At 43.5% G+C, this 27,139-nt stretch overlaps 1 protein-coding gene and 1 long non-coding RNA gene across 7 annotated transcripts in view; one reads left to right on the top strand and one right to left on the bottom strand.

The window, feature by feature from the left end:
- Positions 1–27,139, bottom strand: part of LOC144223564 (uncharacterized) — a 115,156-nt gene that overhangs the window by 59,905 nt on the left and 28,112 nt on the right. For all 6 annotated transcript variants that reach the window (XR_013332737.1, XR_013332739.1, XR_013332740.1 and 3 more), the window contains one exon: positions 23,497–23,714. The gene's annotated coding sequence lies outside the window, so the exon portion shown is untranslated. The remainder of the gene's footprint in view (positions 1–23,496; positions 23,715–27,139) is intronic.
- On the top strand, positions 7,026–26,006 carry LOC144223566 (uncharacterized). The gene is made up of 3 exons (XR_013332742.1): positions 7,026–7,645; positions 21,210–23,347; positions 25,671–26,006. It is a non-coding gene; the product is annotated as an uncharacterized LOC144223566 (long non-coding RNA).

Below are 27,139 nucleotides of genomic sequence, written 5' to 3'. Positions count from 1 at the left end.
AGAACAGCAGGAGTATGGTGAAAGAATCAGGATGCAAAAGAACCTCAGTAACTAGAAATAAGTAAATATAACAAGAAAAGGGTCGATGTGGGTGAATATAAAATACACACTTGGACTTGAAAAAAAAATCGGCCAGACAGCCCAGGATGAGTGGTGGACAAGGAAAATAGATATAACAGTAATGTACGATGAAATAACTGAGGGAGGTTGTCGACAAACATGTCTGACATGTCCACGCTCATGAAAATCAAAGCCACTATATGCACATACTATGTGCCAGGCACTCTATTAGGTGCTCTATATCACACATCAAAAATTTTACTGTAGACTTCCTGGGGCGCCTGGGTGGCTTAGTCGGTTAGGCGTCTGACTTTCGCTTAGGCGTCTGACTTTCGCTTAGGTCATGATCTCGCGGTTCGTGGGTTCGAGCCCCGCGTCAGGCTCTGTGCTGACTGCCAGCTCAGAGCCTGGAGCCTGTTTCAGAGTCTGTGACTCCCTCTCTCTCTGACCCTCCCCTGCTCACGCTGTCTCTCTCTCTCTCCTAGAAATAAATTAAAAAAACATTAAAAATTTTTTTAAAAAAATTTTACTCTAGACTTCCTAATATCGTTTTTTTATGTTTATTTTTGAGAGAGAAAGTGCACATGCACGAGAGTGGGGGAGGGCCAGAGGGAAAGGGAGAGAGAGAATCCCAATCCTCAATTCAGGGCTCAATCCCACAAATCATGAGATCATGACCTGAGTTGAAATCAAGAGTTAGACATTTAACCAACTGAGCTACCCAGGTGCCCCAGTCTTCCTAATATCTAATAAACATAGATGACCTCATTTACAGCAGAGTGGTTGAGAAAAAAGAAAGGATTTAGAAGAGTCCTAAACTCACTAGCCTCAGTGGTTGCCCTTTTTAAATGTATCCGGTCTCTAACAGCTATAGTGGTCATCTTTCCCTGCTTCTTCTGGGACTTCCTCTATCATTTTGACATATGTCTTAGTTTGGAGTTCCCCAAACCAGGTCCTGACACGAAGATTTTTTTTATTTTCTCTGATTTTTTTAATGTTATTTATTTTTGAGGGAAAGAGACAGAATGGGAGTTGGGGAGGGGCAGAGAGAGGAGACACAGAATAAACCCGATACGGGGTTTGAACTCATGAACCACAAGATCACGACCTGAGCCGAAGGCAAACACAACCGACTGAGCCACCCAGGTGCCCCCTGACACAAAGATTCTAACACAAATGGTTGATTCAGGAAGTGATCCGGGGAACATCAGCAGAGTGGAGAAATGAAGCAAGGAAGAAAGGCAGCCAACTCGTTATCCAGCAAGTTCCTGCTGGGGCAGCTATCACTCAGGTTTGGAGGGACCTCTAGGAGTTAGTGTAGGACAAAACATCCGAGTTATCCTTCCTAAGGCATGAGAATCTGGGGAGTTTATCCACCAACTCCTAACAATGACTGGTTGAGTTCTGCTTCTGGGACACCGATCTTCCGGCTTGCATTGCCACAGGCTGTGTGCTCCCAGGGCCATATAAAAATCTGTTGGGCAGAGATTCACAGATGTCACAGTAGCAGACTTTGTCTTACAGAGGCAAATTCTGAGGGGACAGGATGGGACACTGATGACTATAAAACTCAAGTTTTCTTTGGGATTCATTATCCTTCTCCGTGATTGTGCTCTTTGACGTGGTGTATGGATCAAAAGATGGGCTGATTCTTTTATAGCAAGCAGAAGATGGCAGAACCAGGAACCGTGAGAAAGGAAGAGTGTGGTATACAAGATTCTGGCTGCCCCGTCTGGCAGAGTCCTAAAGTGGACCTATTCAGTAGGCCGGCACAAGTGTCCCAGGGTTTATCTAAAAACTCCCATTGCAGCACCATATCTTAAGCAATCTGTTTATGTTCTAATGTGGCCCATTGAGTTAACTGGACTCTAAAAACACTGATTCAATTGGCCAAAAGCTGAATTATTCCTGTCTCTTCATAAATTCCTTGATGTTGCTCTCTTTTGCACTTAAAATTGGAAATATATTAAGATTTTTTAAAAAGGGAGAGGAGGGTGTGGTTTTTACCTGAGCTAGTGAAAAAGGAAAATTTGGGGGCGCCTGGGTGGCTTAGTCAGTTCGGTGTCCGACTTTCGCTTAGGTCATGATCTCGCAGTTCGTGGGATCGAGCCCCGCGTCGGGCTCTGTGCTGACTGCCAGCTCGGAGCCTGGCGCCTGTTTCAAAGTCTGTGACTCCCTCTCTCTCTGACCCTGCTCTGCTCATGCTGTCTCTGTCTCTCTCTCTCTCTCTCCTAGAAATAAATAAAACATTAAAAATTTTAAAAAAAAGGAAAATTTGACTAGCATAAAATACATGTAAATATTACATTTAAATCTTCCTAGTGTGTAGATATCTTGTTAAGATTTTTATTTTAATTCCAATATTGTTAACATACAATGTTATATTAGTTTTAGATGTACAAGATAGTGACTCAACAGTTCTCTACATTACTCAATATCTATCATAAGTGTTATTTCATCCATTCTCTTCCCTCCCCTCCCCTCTAGTAACCAGCCATTTGTTTTCTACAGTTTAGAATCTGTTTCTCTTTTTCTCCCTTTGTTTGTTTTGTTTCTTAACCTCCACATATGAGTGAAATTATAAAGTATTTGTCTTTCTTTCACTGACTCATTTTGTTTAGCATTATACTCCCTATCTTCTTCCATGTTGTTGCAAATGGCAAAATTTCATTCTATTTTATGGCTGAATAATATTTGTGTGTGTGTGTGTGTGTGTGTGTGTGTGTGTGACATCTTTATCCATTCATCAATAAATGGACACTTTTGCTGCTTCCATATCATGGCGACTATAAATAATGCTGCTATGAACATCAGGGTGCACGTATCCTTTTGAATTAGTATTTTTGTATCCTTTGGGTAAGTAAATACCCAGTAGTGCAATTGCTGGATTATAGGGTGGTTCTATTTCTAACTTTTTGAGGAACCTCTATACTGTTTCCCACAGTGGCTGCACCAGTTTGCATTCCCACCAACAGTGCAAGAGGGATCCTTTTTCTCCACATCCTCACCAACACTTGTTTCTTCTCTTTTTGATTTTAGCTATTCTGATGGGTATGAGGTGATATAGTTTTGATGTGCATTTCCCCCTAATGTGTAGATTTTTAAATCAGTTGGGGGCATTAAAGATGAGGTAGCAATCTGTTTTGTTTTTTAATAGTTGTCACATGTACCCCAATGTTCATAGCAGCACTCTCAACAATAGCTAAAACATGGAAAGAGCCTAAGTGTCCATCCACGGACGAATGGATCAAGAAGATGTGGTTTATCTATACCATGGAATACTACATGGCAATGAGAAACAATGAAATCTGGCCATGTGTAGCAACATGGATGGACCTTGAGGGTGTTATGCTGAGTGAAATAAGTCAGGCAGAGAAGGACAAATATCATATGTTTGCACGTATAGGAGGATTAGGAGGAACTTAACTGAGGAACAAGGGGGAGAAGAAGGGGGGAAATGGTGGGGGAAAGGGAGAGAGGCAAACCATGAGAGACTCTTGAATGCTGACAAAAACTGAGGACTGATGGATGTGGGGGGGAGGGGGGATGGGCATGGAGGAGGGCACTTGTGGGGATGAGCACTGGGTGTTATGTGGAAACTAATTTGACACTAAACTATTTGGAAAAAAAAATAGTTGTCTTCATGCCAAAAGAAATGCTCCTCCAAAGTTTTTTTAATATGAAAGGGAAAAGTCTTGGAAAAAGTCTCTTTCCCAGAAAATGTTGCCTTTCCTCTTTTCCTTCATTTCTATTTCTGACACCAGCCTATCTAGCAGATTCCCCAGCCATGAGTTAGCTCATAAGCATAGGCCTCTTTCATGACAACTATCCAGAGTGAGAACCGATGAGACAACTTTCAATCTCTTCCTATCTAAATCTGAAACACCAATTCTTGCTTTACACACTTTTTCATGTATGCTATTCCAGCACTCCATAAGTGACTAACTCATTTTGTAGTTGTCTATATATCTTCTCCTAGTCTACATCATTGGACTACTTAATTGCCCCCAAGGAAGACTTTTAACTATTTTGCCCATCTAGAACAATAGCACATACCACCAGCATGGCTACCATGTTCCACAGTTCCAGAGAGCACCATTTATGTAGAATACTGGAGACATCCTGGAATTATAAACTTATTGGTGCTGGTCAGCATCAATCCAAGATTACTGCTCAATGGTGACCTTGGTAATGAAATCACTTTTCCATAGCAATTATGACAGACCAACTTACAACAAAGAAAGAATATGGCTTTGCAGGTGAGGTAAAACCTAAAAAGAAGCTCAGAACTGGATGGAAATTCAGAATTCAACTAGTGCAGCCCCTTCATTTGACCCCACATGAGTCCAACATCAAAACAGTTAACACAGCTTGGAAAAGTTGAGCTGGTTTCAGAATATCCTACGTCTTCTGCCACATCACCTTTCATCCTTCACACCCCTACCTTCTCCTCCGTGTCTCCCCCCTACCACACACCTTATTACTCATAGAGAGATCTAGATCAAAGATATCAAACATAAAAGGCTAAGGGGTTAGGCAGAGGATATAAATTAATAAAATGGACCAAATAGGGATTGTGGTGACCTAGAGAGGGTTTCCCCCACCTGAAGGAAAAGCCACTACTACTCAGCCAATAGCTCCATACTGTTCTTTAGGAGAAACCCAAGGCCTATATTATGTGAAACTTCATAGATTTTAAATGTAGTAAATAACTTGGATTATTTGCAAGCACTATATACCAAGCAAGTCAGATCTGGCCCACAGTTTTCAGTATCTGCCTTTGATGACGGACCCCATGGAGGAATCATCTCTTCATCACTAACAGCTAGGTGATCTGTTACACATCAGTGTCTCCAAGCCTTGGTTTCCTCATCCATAAAAATGAGAGATTGACTCCCTCACAGGATTTTGTAAGAGGTGAGCTTATACAATAGGTAAAGAACATAGCACCTGTGGCTGGCACAGTCAGTTCTCAATACAAGATGATTGTTCACTTCCCTTTGCAGCAGAGACCTCTATGCGTGGGTATTGGTAGAATTCACCACAGTTTTCCACCTGTTCCTTCCTCTGCTATTAGGGGGACATGCCCACTACTGAAGGCAGTGGGGTGGAGGGATCTTTAGTCAATCACCCTTACCCTAAATCAGGGTTTTTACAAATTAAAAATTTTGGTTTGGAATGCTTTCTAACCTTAGGACAGTAAGAATAAACAAATAATAGAAATAAAAGAATACAAGCTAACACATTGCATTTAAACAGAAAACATAATCGTTATAAATATGAAGATAAGGTGCTCACTTCATGGCATATTTGCTGATGGTCACACCGTATCATGGGTGCTTGGATCCAATTTACCAGGTCCAGCTGGGTGACCAAGGGCAGAAGTCAGCTGGCAGCTAAGAACACACTAATGTCTTCTCTCGAAAGGTGAGTGGGTCACTGCCTTTAAGAGAACTGAGCTGGATTGCATTTAACTGTTGACAACGTAATAGCAGGAAGTGGGGCTAAGGCTTAGGGTCATGACAGGGGTCACTGGAACTGGGTAAGTCCCTGGAGCACCAAGCTGGTCCACTCCTTTCTATCTCCCTCCTCACAAAGATGCAGGCTGTCTGATGGCAGTAAGATGTTTGAGCTCACACTCAATGCCTGAATTACTAGTTGGACTTCCTATGTTTCACTTTCATTCCTATTTGGTGATGATTTTTTTCTAAGTTTATTTACTTATTTATTTTGAGAGAGAAAACTGGGAGAAGCAGAGAGAGAGAGAGATACCGAGAATTCCACACAGGCTCTGCACTGTCAGCACAGAGTCCAACGTGGTGCTCAAACTCAAGAATTGTGAGATCATGACCTGAGCTGAAACCGAGATCCAGATGCTAAACTGACTGAGCCCCTCAGACAGCCCTTTGGTGATGATTTTCATACCTGGATCATTATAGGCAGAAAATATGCAAAACTGCATTTTCTAAAGGCAGTACAGATTCTGGAGCAAAGTTGCTACAGAGTCAGACAACCATGACATCTCAATTCCCACCAGGCTAAAATATCCTCTAATTTAAAATCAAATAAGCAACACAGAGAGTTGGTGACTGTATATGCCCACCAGCCCCTTGAGCTAGGCCTTCACATAATGAATATTGGTTATTGAATAAAATCAATCAATAATAACCTATGAAGTAAAGCCAACAGTAGAATGAAAGCGGATACTCTCCAAAAGCATGGATTTACTTTCATTTTACTTTTTATCAACAGTCTTTCTCCATTGGCTCATTCATTCATTCAATCAATAAATATTTATTGAGCACCTTCTGTGCTTCAAGCACACTTAAAAGTTAAAATCTGAGGACAAAAAGATGATCCTCAATTAGAACCTAAGGTTATATCTACCCTGTGAAATCCATATGGCCCTTAGAACCATAACTGCACCAGATCATCCATTGTGTATATCAATCTACAAGGCCCATCTGTCTAAGTCAGCATATGTGTTAAAAACTGTTTTGCCCTTAATTTTCTTCTGTGCTGCGCTAACAACATGTATGTCACTTGGTTTGGCCAAATTGAAAAGCAACTTGAAAGAGGAAAGGGATATTTGCTTATGAATTTATCATTCTTTCGGATTAAAAGTTTATGTTTGAGCTGATGACTCTCAAACCAAAAGCCTTCAGTTGAAATATACCAATACTGTCCTAGATCAGTCTGCTATCAAAGAGTTGATCAGAAGGGTGGATGTGACGAGAACTAGGAACTTTCTGGTGGCCTATAAACATCATTTAACCACAATTTGCATGAAGAGAACTTTAAGAGCGGGTAACTGAAAGAGCAAATCATGCCTGCTGACTCATCGAGATCATTTAACACATTTTGAGTACTGCATGCCATTTACTGTGCCTCAGTGTTTTAGCTAATCTTCTAGAATCCTCACAACAATTCTGTTTTTATCTTTCCCATTTTAGAGCTGAGAGACTCGAGGAATTAAACTCCTGCCCAGGGTTACAAAGTTAAGAAAGGTGGAGCCAGGCATCGAACCCAAATAATGAATCCAGTGCCCCAGCTCTGAACCACACAATTTCTGCATCTCTGTCATATTCATCACTCGTGTGTCACCACCAACCTGTGGCAGCCAGAGAGCCTCTATTCACCATTTGACGTATGGCAGACTAAGCTCAAAATTCACGGCTCTGGTGGGTCACAAGAGAACAGAGCACAGGTACACCACGCCCATGGCTGGCAGAGACTCAAGAAATTTGGAAGGACCGTAGCTCCTAATTGGCATGTTCTAAGATACTGCACCAAGGTTGGGGTCTGATCACATTCTCTCGGCTCAGATGAATGCTTTGGCTGATGACAGGATAATCTCAAGAAATGAAAGCCCAGTGCCAGCCTGGATGTGCCTTAGACCCTCCCGAAAGCCAGATTCAAAGGAGAGGAGCAAATATCCATGCACGTTGTAAATACATTTACCTCTTGACTCAATTATCTCACTTCTAGAAATGTGTTGTACTGATATACCTGCACTTGTGAAAAGATTATTCTTTGCTGCACCATCTGTAACAAGAGTGGAAATAACTGAAGCATCCATCAAGAGGTAACCGGTTACATTAATTATGATAAAGCCTTTAATAGAATAATACATAGTTGTGAATAAGAGTTAAGAAGTTTTCCATGTACTGATACAGAAAAGTGTCTAAGAGTTATTGTTAAATCATGTAAAATGCAGAAAAGCATCTTAGTATGCTATCTTTTGTGTAGGAAATGGTGTATGTATACATGCTTATGTTTATATGTTCAATATATTTGTTTATAAACATTTACATGAGCTCTAAAAGAATACACAAGAATCTAATAAAGATGGCAATCCCGGGGTTCCTGGGTGACTTAGTCAGTTAAGCATCCGACTTTGGCTCAGGTCATGATCTCGTGGTTTGTGGGTTTGAACCCTGCATCAGGCTCTGTGCTGACAGCCAGCTCAGAGCCTGGAGCCTGTTTCAGATTCTGTATCTCCCTCTCTCTCTGACCCTCCCCTTCTTATGCTGTCTCTCTCTCTCTCTCAGAAATAAATAAAACATTAAAAAAAATTTTAAAAGGTGGCAATCCCTTTGCATGCTAAGGGAGCACAGTAAATACCATGGATGAGGCAGAGATGAAAGTGAACTCTATATATCTTTTTATAACATTTGCTTCTTAAACCATGCAAAAAGGATGACCAGGGACATCTGGGTGGCTCAGTCAGTTAAGCATCCAGCTCTTGACTTCAGCTAAGGTCATGATCTCACAGTTCATGAGATTGAGTTAGGACGCAGGCTAATGTGTGGAGACTGCTTAAGATTCTCTCTCTCTCTCTCTCTCTCTCTCTATCCCCCACTCACACTCTTTCTCTCTCAAAATAAATAAATAAAATTAAAATTTTTTTAAAATAAAAGAAGTATGACATCGTGAGTCTGATGAAAGATCATTTGAACCTTTATGGAGAGTAGGCTGCTGAGTCTGGGCGTGAACAAGTGTGTGTTGGAATATATCTACACAGACCTGGGAATGTCTTCTCTACCCTGCCATTTCATTGGTTCAAACTTGGAGTACTCTGTCTGTATTGTTCAGTGTAGAACAAGCTGCTGTGATAAATAGGTCCAAACATGTAATAGTCTGACATGGTAAAAGTTTACTCCTTGCTCATGTACCTGGGGGGTTTGAGTTCACAAGCAACTCCCCTCACCAGGAACCTTCTATCTAGTGTCCGCCCCTCTCCTTCTCTAAGGATTTGATATCACATATATCCAGCCAGCAGAAGGGAAGCAGGTGCAGAAAGACATACACGCTCCCATGCTCCTTTTATTAAAAGCCTTGGCCCAAAAATGACACGCATCACTTCCTCTCATATTCTATTGGTGAGAACAACTCACATGACTACAACTAAATACAAGGTAGGCTAGGAATGCAGTCTCTAGCTGGGCAACTTCTTTCCATCCCAACATTTACCATAGAAGGGGAGAGTAGACAACTACCCATCTCTGACACCATCTCTATCTCCATTACTGAAGGAATTTTGGAAGGATTACTTGGCATCATTCATCCATAAACCTTTCCAAGAAACCCCTGTGTCAGTCCCTGCTGATATAAAGGATACTGTGATGTGGTTTGTAGTTTGTGGAGACGAAGAAGTTTATCTCCAGTTGGAATGATGAAGAGAGGGCCACAGGAACTAGTTGAAGACCTCACTTACCCTGAGCCTCCATATGGCTCAGCATAGGAATCAGAATCAGTATCCTTTCCCAATACCCATCTCTGATTCTCTCATTGATGTTTCCTTGTTCCCTTGTAGACTCTTTCTGCTTAGTTATCATCTATGGCAAAAGGACCTTTCAATGACCAATAGTGTGTTCTCTTCTTGACCCATCTGACTCTAATTCTAGCATTAATTTTCTTGGGCATGACTTCTTTATTTATTCCCCAGGAGATCATCTTCTTAACCCTGCCTGACCATTGCCTTCACACGTGCTTATACTTGTGTGCACATATGTGCAGGCCTGTGTGTGCACATGTGCATGCACTGAGGCTGTGACGTGGTCCCAAGGAAGCACAAACAGAATGGTACAAGGCAAAAACCTGCCCACAGCCCTATAGAAAGGAAGAGAGAAACACATGGACAGGTGTCCAAGGAGCAGCAATTAGGAGTAGATTTTGAGCTGCAATACCTCTGCCAAGGACCTAGAGCAACACAGATGTGATCTAGTCCACAGGATACGGCAGGTGGAAGCAACAGATGCAGATTTTGAAGGCTGCTGCATTAAACTAGAGCATACAAAAGCAGAATTCATCCAGACCATGTAACTCCAGGAATTACTTTTTTACCACCAAGGGCCTGTTTTAATTATTTACATACATCACATGAGCTCGTGTTTGCAAAGATTTTTCCTCCTAGAGAAATTACATTTATTAGATAACAAGGTCTTCATTTCCCCTGTGTCTTATTAAGCAAAGACACGCGTGATGACCATGCATGGTTTCTGATCATTCATTTTTTCATTCAACAAACATTTACTGAACCTCTACCATGTGCCAAGCACTAGGGATACAGTGGAGAATACAGCAGACAAAATCCCTGCCCTCCTGTTCTTACTGCAGATCATCAAAAGATCATAAATACATAAGTATAAATTAGAAAGGAGAATAAAGGAAGCCACGAGAGAGCATGAGATGAGATTTGCATAAGGAGGAGCTTCAAAAATGGCATCTCTGCCTAAGGGATACCAGAGTGGGAACCAGATTCTCAAGAGGTGTGACCGCCAAAATTCGGTAATTCCCCCTAAAAGAGATGAAAACACTTAACTTAAAAAGGAAGCTGATAACATCTACATGTCTTCTCTGTGACAGATACAAGGCTGAGACGTTTCTCCACACTATTTCTTCTCCCACCCTGCCCAGGGCTCCCCTTCCCAGGTGGGTGGCCTGCTCTTCAACTTTTACGGATTGAGAACCAAGGGTCCAAAAGTTTCAGTAGACTGGCTGCACCTTCTGCTTAGTAAAAGGCAAATTACAGAGTCAAACCCGGATCCAAAGCCCTAACGAACCAGTACCAGAAGGTAGCGATGCTTAAGGGGACCCTGTTTCAGCTCTGGAAGGAAAGCCACCAAGAGGGACCTGCATCTGCTGTGAAGGACGGATGGATGCACCCAGGTGACACCCAGGCGTTTATTCCCCCACAGGTAGCCAGTAAGAAACCACAACCACACAGGCCCCTTCATCCCTTGGACTACAACATCTGCTGCCTGGGCTGTGCAAACAGGTGGTCCATGGCAGCAGCCTGGCCGACGAGAGAGTTGTCCTTTTGTATGGATTTCTATAAATGAAATCTGGGCTTTAACAGATTCTGACCTCTCATGCTGAGTCCTTTGCAGGTCCCATCGTCATTCCTGGCAGGACTCCCAACCTCCCATAAAAAGGAATGTATGACCTATTTTAAAATTCCTCCAGGGAAAGAGTCAGCATGTTGCCTTGGCAACTGATGGAACCCTTCTAGGAGTCCTGCTTGGCTCTTCCTTGAGTCTAATGTACTTCTGCCCCAATAGGATTCAAAGCCCGTGCTTGCCTCCCCGGGGGTGGAAGAGAAGACAGAAGCGGTTCCCTGTAACCATATGTTCCCACTGTCCCCTGCCCCATGAGAGTTCGGGGGACAGAGAGAGGGAAGCAGAAGAAGAAGCAACATGGAAAGAGAGGACAGGAAGACAATCTGAGGACCCTCTTACCTGGACATGGAGGCTTGGCCTGAAAGGCTGAGGCAATCTCTAGTCTCAAAACTGTGAACCACTTCTGTCACAGAGTTACTGACACGTCTGTCTCCCTTTTCCTCCACTGACCACTCTAACTTCCTGGGCCAGCACTTTAAGAAGCCTGCCTCTCTACCAGCTGCACGGCCCTCCATGAGCCTCACACGCTTGACTGACCAGGTCTCCCATCAGGGCTGGCCCTTGGACTCATGCCTTTAGCTTTGCACATACATGCATCCTGTTGCCCTTTCTCTAAACCAAAGTTCCCGGGGTGAAGAGCCCATGTTGGTGTTTCATTTCAGCCACCACATCAATGCGTTGCAATACTCATTTCCACTGACTTCAAGGAGAGTTACAGACTTCTGTCCCTCTCACCATGTTATGAAGTACATGGCAACTTTGCCTTCAGCCACTCTCTCTATGGAGGAGAAATACCTGTACCCATAGGCGCCTAGCCCACCACAAAGCAAAGTCCTTCTGCCCTAGTCCTGTCTAGAATGTGGGAAGCAGAACTTTGAAAAAAGGAGTGAGGGATTAGCACAACTGCTTTCCAGGACTATTTGGACTACAAAAAGTCCAAGTCAAATTAGCCTAAGCAAAACCAAAGGAGAAAAGAACTTATGGACTCATTTAACTGAAAACCAGACTAGATCTGGTAGCTCTGACAATTTGATCTCTCTCCCTTGACTTTATTCTTTTTTTTTTTTTTTAAAAATAGTTTATTTTCAAATTAGTTTCCACATAACCCTCAGTGCTCATCCCCACGAGTGTCCTCCTCCATGCCCATCCCCCCCTCCCCCCACATCCATCAGTCCTCAGTTTTTGTCAGCATTCAAGAGTCTCTCATGGTTTGCCTCTCTCCCTTTCCCCCACCATTTCCGCCCTTCTTCTCCCCCTTGTTCCTCCGTCAAGTTCCTCCTAATCCTCCTATACGTGCAAACATATGATATTTGTCCTTCTCTGCCTGACTTATTTCGCTCAGCATAACACCCTCAAGGTCCATCCATGTTGCTACACATGGCCAGATTTCATTGTTTCTCGTTGCCATGTAGTATTCCATGGTATAGATAAACCACATCTTCTTGATCCATTCGTCTGTTGATGGACACTTAGGCTCTTTCCATGTTTTAGCTATTGTGGAGAGTGCTGCTATGAACATTGGGGTACATGTGCTCCTATGCATCAGCATTTCTGTATCCCTTGGGTAAATTCCTAGCAGTGCTATTGCTGGGTCATAGGGGAGTTCTATTGTTAGTTTCCTGAGGAACCTCCACACTGTTTTCCAGAGGGGCTGTACCAGTTTACATTCCCACCAACAGTGTAGGAGGGTGCCCGTTTCTCCACATCCTCGCCAGCATCTAGAGTTCTCTGATTTGCTCATTTTAGCCACTCTGACTGGCGTGAGGTGGTATCTCAGTGTGGTTTTGATTTGTATTTCCCTGATGAGGAGGGATGCTGAGCATCGTTTCATGTGTCTGTTGGCCATCTGGATGTCCTCTTTGGAGAAGTGTCTGTTCATATCTTCTGCCCATTTCTTCACTGGGTTGTTTGTTTTTTGGGCATGTAGTTTGGTGAGTTCCTTATAGATTCTGGATATTAACCCTTTATCTGATATTCCCTTGACTTTATTCTATTTTGGCTTCATTCTCAGCAGGTTTTTGCCCACATCGTGACAAAGATGGCCGCCAGCAGAACCGGGCATCTGCCCTACCAGAGTTACAGTTCCAACAGAAAAAAATGTCACCTTTCCCAGAGTTCCAATCAAGTCCCAAGACTGAGTCTCCTGGGTCATGTGTCCAGCCCTAAACCGTTCCCCCTGGCAGGGCTTGAGTCATGTGTCTGTTCCCTAGAGCTGAGTGGAGTCACTCCCGCAAACCCTGTGACCTTGAATATGGGAGAGGTGATGCCCCAGCGCAAAATCAAAGTGCTGTTGGCAGAAGAAGACAGGGAGGCTCGGCTGACCGCACAGCAGATATCCCCCACCATCTCCATCCTTGTCCCTTCCTTTCTCTTGTTCAGAATAATAAGACGTGAAGTTAGAAGTGTCTCCCCCTTGAGAAACATCTTTGGCTCTAAAGGATTGGGTAGGGCCCAACAAGAACCCAGTTGGGAAGAGAAGCGAGTCACCTAAAATTGGCGCTGACCCTAAGTTTACAGAGAGAGGAGTGGATGGGGGTCTTATTTATTCATTTTCTCATTGAAATCCCCAGCTCTGTTCTGCCTTGAGGCCTTTCTCATTGGCTGCTCATTGCCAGCGGGACTTTGCAGACATCAGAACAGTTTCCTTAATTATATGTCTGTATTTAAAAAAATAAATAGTAGCGCTTATCACTCTGCTTGCACATGGGGACCTGGATGAGCCCACTGACGCAAAGCAGTTTCTAAGCAACTTGTGGAGTTGGTGCCTAATGCAACAGCCACGAGATTTGGAGGAAAATAAAATAAAGCCTGTGGACACTCAATGTGGAGCCAATTGTGATTGGTTCTTAAAGGCTGCACAGGGTCCTTTGGGAGGTTAATTCCATCTCAGACTGACAGAAAGGGGCTTGTTTCTGGAGAGCTGGGATCTCTCTGGTGTGGGATGCTTGATAAGTGGGCTTCTGGAGGATTCCAATAAGCACTCTGTCCCAGAGAGACCTGATGCTGATAATGTGTGATAACAGAAATGCTGATGTTCAGAACTGAGAGAGGCTCTGAGCCCATGTGAGCAAGTCCAGGGAAGAAGGTAGGAGGGGGAGAGGACAGGGCCAGGCTTCCTTGTGTCCCCCACCCCAGCCCTCAGCCTCAGCCCAGTGTGACACTACTGCCCAAGGGGGTGTGGTGTTCTGACTGAGGAGGAGAGACTCATAGCCACAGGACCAACTTTACAGCATACAGAGTGAACCATGGCCCGCAAACTGGCATCATGAATAAATGAGACCACCATTTGCATCTGGCTACATGTTTACATCTGTATGACCCTGGGAGAAGCATTTAAGCTCTCTTTGCCAAAGTTTTCTTATTTTTAAAGTGGAAATAATAACAGGATTGTCATAAAGATGAAGTGATTTGTGGAACACACAGCATTTTTCTCTGCCATAAAGGGTCATACCAGACCTCCATGGCCACTGCACTAAGATTCTGGAGATTCTATTGATCATTTCCATAATAGACTATACCCATTAACTTTTTTTAAAGATTTTATTTTCAGAGGCAGTTTTGGGTTCACAGTAAAGCTGAGAGGAAGGTACAGAGTTCCCACATACAACCTGCCCCCACACAACTTACACTGATGCATCATAACGACCCAAAGCTCTTGTTTCATTTTAGGGTTCACCCTTGGTGGTGTATATTCTGTGGGTTTTACTTGATAACTTTTGCCATGTAATGAATCACCCAAAACTTAGTGACTTTAAACAACAATTTATTTAGCTCATGATTCTGTGGGTTGACAATTTGAGCTGGGCTCAGATGGATGGTTCTTCTGACCTCAACTCACTCATGCCTCTGCAGTCAGCCGATAGGCCATCTGGGAACTGACTGATCTAGGATGGCCTCCACCAAGATGGTTTCTCTCCATTCAACATGACCTCCATCATCTATCTTGCTAGCCTGAATATGTCACGTGATGGCTGGTCATGCTCTGGACAGGCACAATGTCCTTTCTATCACATTCTCTAGGTCAAATTAAGCTACATGACCATCTCAGATGCAGAGAGTGAGGAAACAGACTACATCTTCATGAGAGTAGCTGCAAGGTCACATTGTAAAGGGACATTACTACAGGGAAGGGAATAATCATGGCTGTGTTTGCCATCCACCATAGCTCTGTTCAGAGACCTTTGAGGGGAAAAAAATTGGTTGGCATCCATGTCTAGACCTTCTTGGGAATAGTTCTTAGTGAAGTTGCTGACCAAGGACACCCTTCTGCTAGAAAAGGCCATGGAACTGCCGCCCACAATCCCTGATATCCAAATCCAGTATCTATCTATACAACTAAACTTTAAGTGTGAAAATAAACCAAGAAGACCTCAGAGATGATAAAATAAGGTATAACTATAGAGAAATTTGCTAACAATGAATCACTGACTCTCAGAAGAGAATTGGCCTTAGAAACAATTTAATCTACCCGTTTTTAAACTTGTGTGATATGGAGTCATGGGGGATTCAAGAAGGTAATTCATGGGCTCCCTGAAGAGAAAATCAGATACCAAATAGCAGTATAGAGAATAACTCTGGGCCCCCCACCCCTATTTCAACCAAGGTGTCCACAATTTTTTTATAACAAGCCATTAACCACTTTATAGCAAAGATTCTTCTACTCTTTGTACAAATGTTCTAGAATTTCCCTGTGGTTACTTGGCTTCATTTGATTTTTACCACCCAGCATCTTTCAGGGAACTAATATATGTTGAGGACCTACAACACATAAATTGTTGTGTTGGGTCCTTCAGCATTGAGTCTGACTCTCTCTGCCATGGGGGTCTTAGGGTCTTTCAAATGTCTTCTTCAAGTCTGTCTTTATTCTGGACAGCCACTTGCCAATTCACCTTTTGAGTCAACCTTTTGTTCCAGCAAATTCTCAGTTTCTATCACTGCCCCCCATTCAAGGGTTCTTTCCTGTTGTAGGAAACATCAACCTGCTTTTCAAATCCAAACACCAACAGCTCTATTCCAGGCCACCCAGGTGTCCAAGAGCAATCCCAGGATGAGTGGCAGGGGATCCTCAGTAAATGTCCCATACTCCCACTTTCCACCTACAGCCAAGACCCTTCTTTGCTAACACCTGCCCCAAGCCAAGCTGGTATTAACAACACATAACTAGCTAGTAATCAGGGCCATTTCTCTTCAAGCCTGGTCCTCTTTGACTCACATGACTTCATATCATTTCTGCAAATCCATTGCTAGATGATAAATAATAAAAATATTAATAAGAAATGACTGAAATCTTTGTTCTGAAACAAAACCCCACAGTGCAACATGAGGACAGTTGCTATGAGAGAAATTTGCACCGTCTGATCATAACTAAAATTCTATTCTTGGCCCTGCCATCAACTTAGCAAGAAGCATCAAGTGAGTCACTTTATCTCACTGGGCCTTTTATTCCTTTCTCTCCCTGCTCCGCTCCTCATGTCTTATGGAAGATGGCCACCAGCTGCCCCCAACTTCTCTAGATTTCCAGCTCCCAGGTTAAAGAGTTGGAAGTGCTTTGGATGGTAAGGGCTAATAGGAAAGTCCCCATCTCAAGACAGTGCTGGGGCTAATTGACTAATTCTAACATGACTGACTGACATTGCTCATCTGTTGAGACTCCATGGAGGTCAGAAATTAGTACTCAGCCCTGATTAGCAAGTGATGGAACATGTCTAGCTGGTCTATCCAGTAGGAGTTTCCTACGTACATTAATATCTACCTTCTAAATGATGTGACTGTTTGGGGAAACAGTATGGAAGTTCCTCAAAAAATGGAATTGGAACTACTATACGATCAGCAATCCTGCTTCTGAGTATTTATCCAAGAGAATTGAAATCCAGATCTTGAGAAGATATTTGCACTCTTATGTTTGCTGCAGCATTATTTACAATAGCCAGGAGGTAGAAACCACCTAAGTGTCCATCAGTAGATGAATAGATAAGAAAAATGTGGTATAAACATACATTGGAATATTACTCAGCAATGAACAAGAAGGAAATCTTGTCATATGCTACAACATGGATGAACCTCAAAGACATTATGTTAAGTGAAATAATCCAGTTACAGAAGAACATGTACTGCATGTTTCCAATTATATGATGTATCTAAAGTAGTCAGAGTTGATGGGCATGGAGGAGGGCACTTGTGGGGATGAGCACTGGGTGTTATATGAAAACCAACTTGACAATAAACTATTTAAAAATTTTTTAATTAAAAATAAAAAAATAAAGTAGTCAGAGTCTTAGAAATAGAAAGTATAATGGGGGTTGCCAGGGCTAAAATGATGGAAATCAGGGAGTTGTCCAATGGACATAGAGTTCCAGTTATGCAAGACAAAAACTTTTGAGAGCTCTTCTGTACAACATTGTACCGAGAGTTAACAATACTGGTCTATATACTTTAAATTTTGTAAAGAGCATATACCTCATGATATATGTTTTCTACTGCAATAAAAAAGGATAATAACAGTAACTATCTCCTACCTTCCCATTGTTGGGTGGTAGAGATATTTCATGTGAAAATGGTTTGGAAACAGGTCATGTACTATGCAAATGTAATGGATTATTACTTTGATTATTACAGTACCTCACCCATTTTTTTCTATTTCAGAATGCAAGATTATTCTATAATTGAATTATAGAATTAAAGTGAAGAGGTTACACTTTACACCAGATATTCCAGTAGTTTTCTGGTGTCAAAGGCCAGACATGGCAGCAGCAAAACTGAGCCCAAATAGGCAAGACTCCTTAACCACAAAGAGACAGGAGCTAATTGGCAATGTTGAGAAAACACTGCTTTGTGGAGCTGTCTCCAGCTCATATGTTATATCCAAAGGCAGAGCTGTGCTCTCCATCTAGGAAATCAAAGATATTTTTCATGCCCTGGCCAGAGACGTTTCAAAGGAGGAGTCAGAAACAGGAGCATTAAAAAACAAATGCCATTGCATCCCACCTTCAAAGAAAATAATAAAATCATCTCCAGAAACTAGCACAGTGCTCAGTATACAGCATTCACCAGCCAAGGTACACAGAAAATATTGGTTGGATGGAGGAGGGATCAATGGATGGATAGATGGAAGAAAGGGAGTGAAAAGAGTGACAATGAATGAACGAACGTAAAAATGCTCCCAAGTTGGACTTCTATCTTTAGGATTCTATCTGATCACCAAAATGAAATTTCAACAAGTACCAAGGCAGGCTATCATCATGAAAATCTTTTCATGACCCAATGTTAGCCACAATGCCATTGTTAGCTTGGAGGATGACTCTCCACAAAATTACAAAAATAATCCCCTCTTGGAGGGTGATTAAGAAAAGGCACTTGCTCTGGGCTGGCACCACCAGAGCCCACACCTTGGATTCTAGTGCCTGTTCATCCCCTCTGTTAGGTACTTCTGTGCAGTGCACAAAATGAACATCTGGACTAAGTGGCTTTGATTAGTTGTATGAGGAAGCAGAAGCTAATATCTTGGGAAGGGACAGACTGTGGCTCAGTGGTTTGCAGGCTCCTTTCTCCAGTCCCCTTTTAGCCTAGAATCAGGGTTTGCTAGCCAGTGGCCCTAGGTGGGTATACACACAGAGGTGTTCTGGCAAAGAGCCAGACAAAAGAAACCCTGTGTAATCTTTACCCAGATCAAGATAAAAAAATACTTCCATTACCCACAGAGACTCTTCTCCTGCCCCTTTCCAATCAACATCCCCAACCTTAGCTCCCTTGGCAACCACTATGAAGACATCTAGCACATGTATCAGTTTTGCCTGTCCTTTCATAAAAATGGAATCATATGGTATGTTCTCTTTTGTGTCTGGCTTTATTAACTCACCATAACATGTTTGAAATTAGTCCATTATTTTGAGTAGAGTAACTCATTCCTTCCATGCTGAGGAATACATTCAAATGGTCAAATCACATACAAAAAGGTGTTCAAAGTCATTAGTCATCAAGGAAATACAAATTAGAACAATGAGATCCCTCTACACATTCACAGGACTAGCTAAAAATGAAAACTGACTGTACCAAATGTTGGTGAGGATATGTAGAATCTGGTACTCTGGGATACCACTTGTAGAAGAATACACTATGGAAAACTGGTTGGCTTTCTAATAAACTTAAACATACATCTCTTCTCTTCTATGACCCAGAAATTTTGCCTCTAGGAATTTACTTAAGAGAAATGAAAACAGAGAGAGAGAGACAAACCATAAGAGACTCTTAAATACAGAAAAACTGAAGGCTGCTGGAAGGGAGGTGGGTGGGAAATGGGCTAAACGGATGACGGGTGTGAAGGAGGGCACTTGTTAGGGTGAGCACTAGGTGTTACATGGAAGTGGTGAAGCACTGGGCTCTATTCGTGAAACCAAATGCTAACTTGAATTTAAATAAATAAATTTTTTTATGCTGAGCGAAATAAGTCAAGCAGAGAAGGACAAATACCATGTGTTTGCATGTATAGGAGGATTAGGAGGAACTTAACAAAGGACCATGGGGGAGAAGAAGGGGAAAAATAGTGGGGGAGAGGGAGAGGCAAACCATGAGAGACTCTTGAATGCTGAGAACAAACTGAGGGCAGATGGGGGTGGGAGAGAGGGGATGGAGGGTGATGGGAATGGAGGAGGGCACTTGTGGGTATGAACACTGGGAGTTATATGGAAACCAACTTGACAATAAACTATCCAAAACATACATACATAAATACATACATACATACATACATACATACATACATACATTTTTAAAAAGAGAGAAATGAAAACATAAAACCACAAAATGGCCTGTAAAGAATGTTCACAGTAGCTTTGTTTATAAAAGTCCCAAGTGGAAACAGCCCAGATGTCCATCACTAAGAGAATGGATAAATAAACTGTGGTACGTCCATACCTTGGACATGTCACTCTTAATTCTCTGGGGCTTCAGTTTATGGGAAGGATAATATTTATGCCACACACAGAATTGTTAGAGGAACGATGTGGAAAGGGCTTACAAAGATAGGATTCATTTTTGGTTTTCTTGCGACATAAGTAAGAAAAAGACAAAGAAAAGGTAAATGGGTAAAAAAAACCTCACAAACCAACATGGTTTTGGATTCCAACTCCTAACCTACTTAATTCCCTGATCCAGCTGCCATTTTTCTGATCTGAAAGCAAGAAATAGTCCTGAAATGAAACCATTTTTTCCAAAACAAAAACAAGGTGGCCAGAAGGGTTTGTCTTAGAGCCTTAACCTTTAAGAAACAGCCAAATTTCCAGCACATGCTTAATCTGCTCACTTAGAAATCTCAAAACATCTGCTTCTGCACCTTTCCCATAATATTGATTTTGTTTTATTATTAAATGCCTCATCTTTTATTCTGTTGATCTCCAAACCACCTCAAAACCTGGAAACAAACAAGAAAATAATCACATGCACACACACATGGGCTCAAACACAGACATGCATGTATGTTGCCTTCCCCACCTACGTGCGTGTGGAGGTCTTCATGTTTTCTACATCTGCGTACAATCAGCATAATATAAAGCAATGAGTCACTTGAGAGCAAACATGCCAGATCATATACATCTGAGTGAGGTCACCAAAGTGGAGAGTTTCTATCTTTCTTCCCACAATGCTGTTCTCGCTCAAACCATTTTTGGATCTTTGGAAACTATGTTATTTAAAGAATTGTGAAAATAGCAGAGCCTATGAAGCTGGGAGGAGAAAAGCCTGCCCTTAAATATTTGAAGAGGCATTGTGCAAAAGAAAAAATACATGTTTCATAGTCATTTCACACTTGAGGAAATGGAAGTTACGTCACTCGCCTGTAGTCATGCAGCCAATAAGGGGTGCTGGCTTGATTTGAGCTCAGGCGGTCTTCCCCTGATCTGGCCTCTTAGAATAGAATGGGACCGACTAATGATGAAGAATGATACTGTGCCTCAGGTGTTCTGATGCAAGAGTACTGGGGTAAGGTGGATGCTTCAAGGGGAGTGCTTAATCCACCCCAGGGACTGGGGGTGTGGTGGTAGGTACAGGGAAGTATGTCATGGAAGAGCTTCCATTCACAAGGAAAGGGCTTTAAAAAACCTGATTCATCTCTTTGCAGACTGGTGGGTTCTTACAGTCTCACCTTTTCCCAAGGTTGGTTCAGAAAAAGCGAGGTAGGACTTGTAACATCCCTCACCTTGTCCTTATCCTTATGTTCGTCTGGTCCTCAAAGGGCATTTTAACTCTCTCCTGCAGACTGGGACCTTGTGACAGCTTTGGAAAATGGGACCACTACAGGGATATACGTGACCTGCCAATGCCTTCTCCCGTCTGCCTCTCAAACTCTGGAAATCCATCATCAGATCTTTCTTTAGCAGTCAGGTGATGGTCCAAGGAGTGTGCATGCATATGAGTGCACGTGTGCATGTGTGTGTAAACGTGTGTGTGTGTGTGTATGTCTGTGTGTGTGTTCAAAGGGAGGCAGGGCGGGGGCTGCCTGTCCCCCAGCCCCAGAGCATCCAGCCTCTGCACACACAAAGCTAAAGCTGCCTGGCCCTTTGATCGGGACCCCATGCTGTGCCTTGTTCAGGGAATTTTTAAATTCTCTTTCATTTTATTGAGCGGCTTTGCTCCCCACCTCCCAGCCCTGAGTCAGTTCTCAGGATTATTGGGTCCTTCTCTTCATTGATTTGTTTTTCTGACCTTTGTAGTAGATACCAAAATATATGGATGGAACAAGAAAGGGAAGGGGAGGGAGGGCTCATGGTGAGGATCTTGGATCTGGCCACATTTTACAGAAAAGAGACAAGTCAGGTGGCAGCCACCTACCCAGTGCCCCAGAAGAGGAAGCCCGTGGGGGCGCCTGGGTGGCTCAGTCGGTTGAGTGTCCGACTTCGGCTCAGGTCATGATCTCACGGTTCGTGGGTTCGAGCCCCACGTCAGGCTCTGTGCTACCAGCTAGCTCAGAGCCTGGAGGCTGTTTCAGATTCTGTATCTCCCTCTCTCTCTGACCCTCCCCCATTCTTGCTGTCTCTCTCTCTCTCTCAGAAATAAATAAAACATTTTTAAAAATTTCAGAAGAGGAAGCCCGTGGCTTGTAGGGGTTGACCGCTGAAGACCAGGCTGAGGCCACAGGGCTGAGACCCCCCCACAAGCACCGGAGACTGATACTGGACCTCTGCATTTGCTTTCTGTTGGAACAATTCTGTGTCAGCTCCGTCTTTTCATTCTTCCAGAGAATACTCACCTCACTCAAGGCTCTGCCCTAGGAATGCATGCACACTCTTCTTTCCCTGTGTCAGTGAGCCCGTTTTGTTTTAAAACCCCATGTCCTCAGAACAGCCACACTGGTTGGTGCATGCTCCATCACTGACACTGAGAAGGAGGAAGTGAATGCCTATGGAGTACCCAATGCCCATCACTGTGAGGTGTTTTATCTTTATTATGGGTTACTACACGGGAATCTTCATTCTAGAGATGAAGCTAGACTCACAGCAGAGCCACCAACTGGAAGGCAATGCTGGATCTAAGAAGTATGCTTCCTCCCAGTGGGTGTGAATGCTGTTCCCATCTCAAAGCCAAGTGAGAAGCCTTCAAGAGTCAGTGGTAAAGATCTGAGATTCCTGAAAGATGGGGAGTCTGGCCCCAGGGAGGCACTGTGTCCACCTGAGCAGGACACATGCCCATAGAGGAGGCACAGGGCAGAAGGGGAGAGTCTGGGATAGCCCATACCTCAGTATTGGGTGAGGCTGATGATATGAGTCCCCTAAATGTCAAGCAAGTGGCTGGACTTGACTTGTCTTTCCTGTACTCTACCCAGGTGGGCTGCCCACTAGGCACAGGGAGGCAGGAGTAGGAGGCTGTGTGACAGACTCTATAGTGAAAGTCGAGTAGGATGTGGGAGAGATCAGCCTCCACCAGGGAGTTACCACAGGGCCCTTCAAAGACCCTGACGTGCACCCTGCAGGAAAACTTAGCCTTTGGACTCATGTCACAAAGAATATCAGCAACAGGTTAAAGTTGGCCCAAGAAACACCAGCATCCCCCAAAGGGAGCACCAGAAGTGAGTACAATTATGTAAAGAGGGGCTTGTCACAATGAGACCATTCTGGAAGAGCTAGAATCTGAAGGAGTAGATGCTCCGAGCTACCTAGAAGGAGGGAGGTCATGGCGATGAGACTGAATGGAGTTTGAGAGTTTGGAGGCCCTGCAAACACCCCTACCCATACCCTCTCATCTTTACGTTTAGATTCACACACGCCTGACTTCCGACTGCCCGAATCTGCATCTCTTTGTCTACAGCCTTTCTCTGGCCACAGAAGCCGTCTCTGCCCACAAACAAGTGCTGGGGAATTGACCCTCCCTCCCTAGAAGCAGCCCTCATCTACTGGCAGGTGGGTTTCAGTGTATAAATACCCCAGCTCCTTCATTTGGATAGAACAACTCTGAGTCACTTGTCCTACACTGTATTAGTTATCGATCGCTGTGTAACAATTTATCCCCAAAAACCTAGCAGTTTGAGACAACAACAAATAGGTATTACCTCACAATTTCTGCTGGTCAAGAATTCAGAAGAAGCTTTAATAGGTGGTTCTGACTCCAGATTGCTCATGATTTTGCAGTCAAGATGTTAGCCGGGGCTGCAGTCAGTTGAAGGCCTGACTGGGGCTGAATGGGTCTGTTTCCGAGTTGGCTCATTGACATTGATGGCTGCTGGCAGGTCTCAGTCTGTCACCACTTACACTTCTTCATGATCTGTGGCTGGAATCCAAGAGAATGAAAGACCAAAGTGAGAACAGAAAAGTCTTTTACGACCCAGCCTTAAAAGTCAGATACTGTGTTAATTGTCTATGGCTGCCTGACAAATTACCCCCAAGACTTAGCAGCTTTCAAAAATGCATTAACGCATGATGTCTATTGGTCAGGAATCTGGGCACAGCTTGGCTGGGTGCCCCTTGGTGCTTCTGACTCAGAATTCTTCACCAGGCTCTTCCCCATGTATGCCTGTCCATAGCACAGCTCACAACATGGGGGCTGGTTTTTTCTCAGAGCTAGTGAAGGAAAGCGCAAGAGAACATAAGCCAGGCAGAAGCCAGAATCTTTTTCTGACCTAATCTCAGAAATGACATCCATCACCTTTGTCATATTCTATGGTTAGAACTGAGTCACTTCTTATATGGTTATAAATGGCCTACACTCTAGGGGGGGAGGGATTGTCAAAGGTCACGAATACCAGCAGGTAGAGAGAATTGGGGCCATCTCAGAGGCTGTCCTCCATGGTATAGCATCACTTCTGCCGTATTCTACCGGATACACAAGCCACACACATAGTTCAGTGTGGGAGAGAATTACACAAAGGCACAAATAGCAGGAGGCAAAGATCACTTGGGCATACTTGAAGGCTGACCCCCACAAAAACTGTTTCCAGAATTCCCCACTGAGGTTATGCATCTACACACTTTTGAATGCCTTTCTTCCTTCCCCTGACTCACGTCCCCACTCCCCTACATCGACTCCCAAATAAACCACTTGCACATGAATCTTTATTCCAGAGTCTACTCTGACACAAACCCAACTAAGACCAAGAGTGACACATTAAACTGGACTTTTTTAGGGACATCTGGGTGGCTCAGTCGGTTGAGCACCCAACATTGGCTCAGGTCATGGTCTCGTGTTTGTGGGTTCGAGCCCCACGATGGGCTCTGTGCTGACAGCTCAGAGCCTGGAACCTGCTTCAGATTCTGTGTCTCCCTCTCTCTCTCTGCCCCTGCCCCACTCACATTCTGTCTCTCAACAGTAAAGGAAGGTTAAAATTTTTTTTTAATTTTTTATAAAAGCATGTGCATATGTGTGAGTGTGTGTTAGGGACTGATGCAAAACTTATTTCTTGCTGTGAGACACGGCAAAAAATTTGAAAGCCATTGTAGTTAGCACCACAAGATTTCAGGGCACAAGTGGTTTCATTTAATCCTGATGAAATCTAGAAAGACTAGACCTTAGAGAATTCACAGAGGTAGAGAGAAAACAAAGAAGTATGAAAAACTGAAAAGCGTGCTCTGCATCCAGAAACAATGATATGTGAAACTAGGGCTGTTTACTTCCTGAGTTAATTCCCCATTGTCTGTTGGAGTCTTGTTTCTATCTGCTCACCATCTTATTTCAAGGGGGTTCTTGTGTCATGATGCCCATATCCTGTCTGAGCTCCAGCCAGGGCTCATGCCTAGCAAATATCCCATACTTTCACAAGGGAGAACTGCTCTATAACCAAGTTGTAGAGATGAAATGCAAAAAAAACTTCATAGCATTTGTGGGGGAAGAAGGTGGTTCCCAGGAGTAAGCTAAGTCACTTGAAGCAACTGTACATTTTCATACATTTTTCAAAATTCACTTTGAGACTGACTTTAGATAGATAGGTACCAAATGACTCTTGACCTCTAAGTGCCCAAAAAATGCCCAGGAGAAATCAAGGCATTCCAAAGCACTTAGTTGTGGGGCTATCAAGGGCTGGCTAGAGGAGCTTAAATCCAAATTAATTACCCAGATATCTCTAGTCCTGAAGTTGGGCCACAGACAAACTCATCAGCATGCAATAACAGTACCAGTCCCATGGTGAGAAGAAAAGGAAGCGGGATAATGAGGACAGTAGATAAAAGGGACACCACGGAGAAGGATCTTAATTGTATCTTAATTGAGTCACACACTTTCTCCTTCATGCAGATCCCAGCCCTCAAGTCAGAATGAAAGTGGCTTCTCTGCTTGGGTGCTTCCTGTGTCCCAGCCATGACTGGTGTCCAAGGTCAACATACTGTGGTATTCCATTAGGAAACAAGTGTATCAGTTAACTGTTGCTGCAATCGTGCTACACAATAAACCACCCCAAATCTTAGTAATCGTCACTCATGTCAATGATGTACCTGCAGGATCTTCATGTCAGCTGGAAGCTGGTTGATTCAGGCTCTGTCTCAAGCTTTGGATGCAGCTTATCTTGGCTCTCACTGAGGCTTGGCTCATACCTGTTCCCTAAGTATTAGTTTCAGGGCCCACAGACCTAGAAGGTCTTCTCTGACACACAAGGAAAAAACAGAAAATCCAAGGGCTCTCAAGACTTGACCTTGAAACTGGCAACCTCTCACTGCCATCCAGGTATCACTGGCCCAAGGATGCCAGAATCCAAAGTCAAGGGGTGAGGGCTACCCTCCACCCACAGTGAGGCCATGGCAGAGTGATGGATGTAGAGCCAATGATTCCATTCACCAGAGCCTGCACCCTGACTCCAAACTCAAACTGAAGCCATTTAATTAATAGAGACCCTGGAATTCTAATCCATTGGTTATATCTCTGATAATTAGGAAGTATGAAGGTGAGAATGACACGCTCACACACCTGGCCACCACAAAAACCAGAGGACGCCAATGGAGCACACCACCCACTTCGTTCGCACTTTGGAACTAGTCGGGGTAGACCTTTGAGCTCATGGGCCCACACCATCAGAAATGGTTATTACTCACTGCCCAAAGAGGTGTGGCATTTCCTGTGACGTTGGACTGCGGGGGTAATTGCATGTTATGTGGTCATTCCCCGGGGAAAGAAGCAGCAGCTCTTTCTTTAAAGTCAGATGTGCTGCTCTACAATTATGAATGTTCCATAATCATCTCATTTCTTTTACATTGACTCTGGCCTATGTGGTTGGCTGGCAAGGCTACTTCTCAGAAGGGAAAAATATATATATTTCTTTTCTGAAGGTAGAGGCCAGAAAAATCCAGCTCTTTGACTTGGATTGTCAAAAAAAAAAAAAAATCTATCCCAGATGCCTCCCACCTAAAGAGCTTGAAGTTGGCTCTGACAAAATGCACTCCCAGGCCTTGTGAATCACTGCTTGGGTGGGTGCAGGGTCACAGAACCCAGACGTGCAGCTTCACCCTGCTTGAGAAAGTGCCCACCCAGAGAGCAGATTGGGGCTGAATTCCACCCTGTCTTCCACTTGCCAAGCCAAGCACCCAGGCCAGGGGCTGCATTATCCCAAAACAACTTTGATAATTAATCTCCCCACAAGGGGCACATTTTGGTAATTCACAGAAAGATGGCTTAGCACCAAAGGGGAATTTACCTCCTCGGCAGTCAGATGTTCAGTTCTCCCAGATCACCCAAAGCCCTGGGCCTGGCACAATGTGTTTAATTGGCTTACT

The sequence above is a fragment of the Crocuta crocuta genome, unplaced genomic scaffold, assembly GCF_008692635.1.
Source record: "Crocuta crocuta isolate KB4526 unplaced genomic scaffold, BGI_CrCroc_1.0 scaffold70, whole genome shotgun sequence".
Taxonomy (NCBI): domain Eukaryota; kingdom Metazoa; phylum Chordata; class Mammalia; order Carnivora; family Hyaenidae; genus Crocuta; species Crocuta crocuta.
The sequence above is the reverse complement of the archived record's forward strand: the minus strand, read 5'-3'. Positions and strand labels throughout refer to the sequence as shown.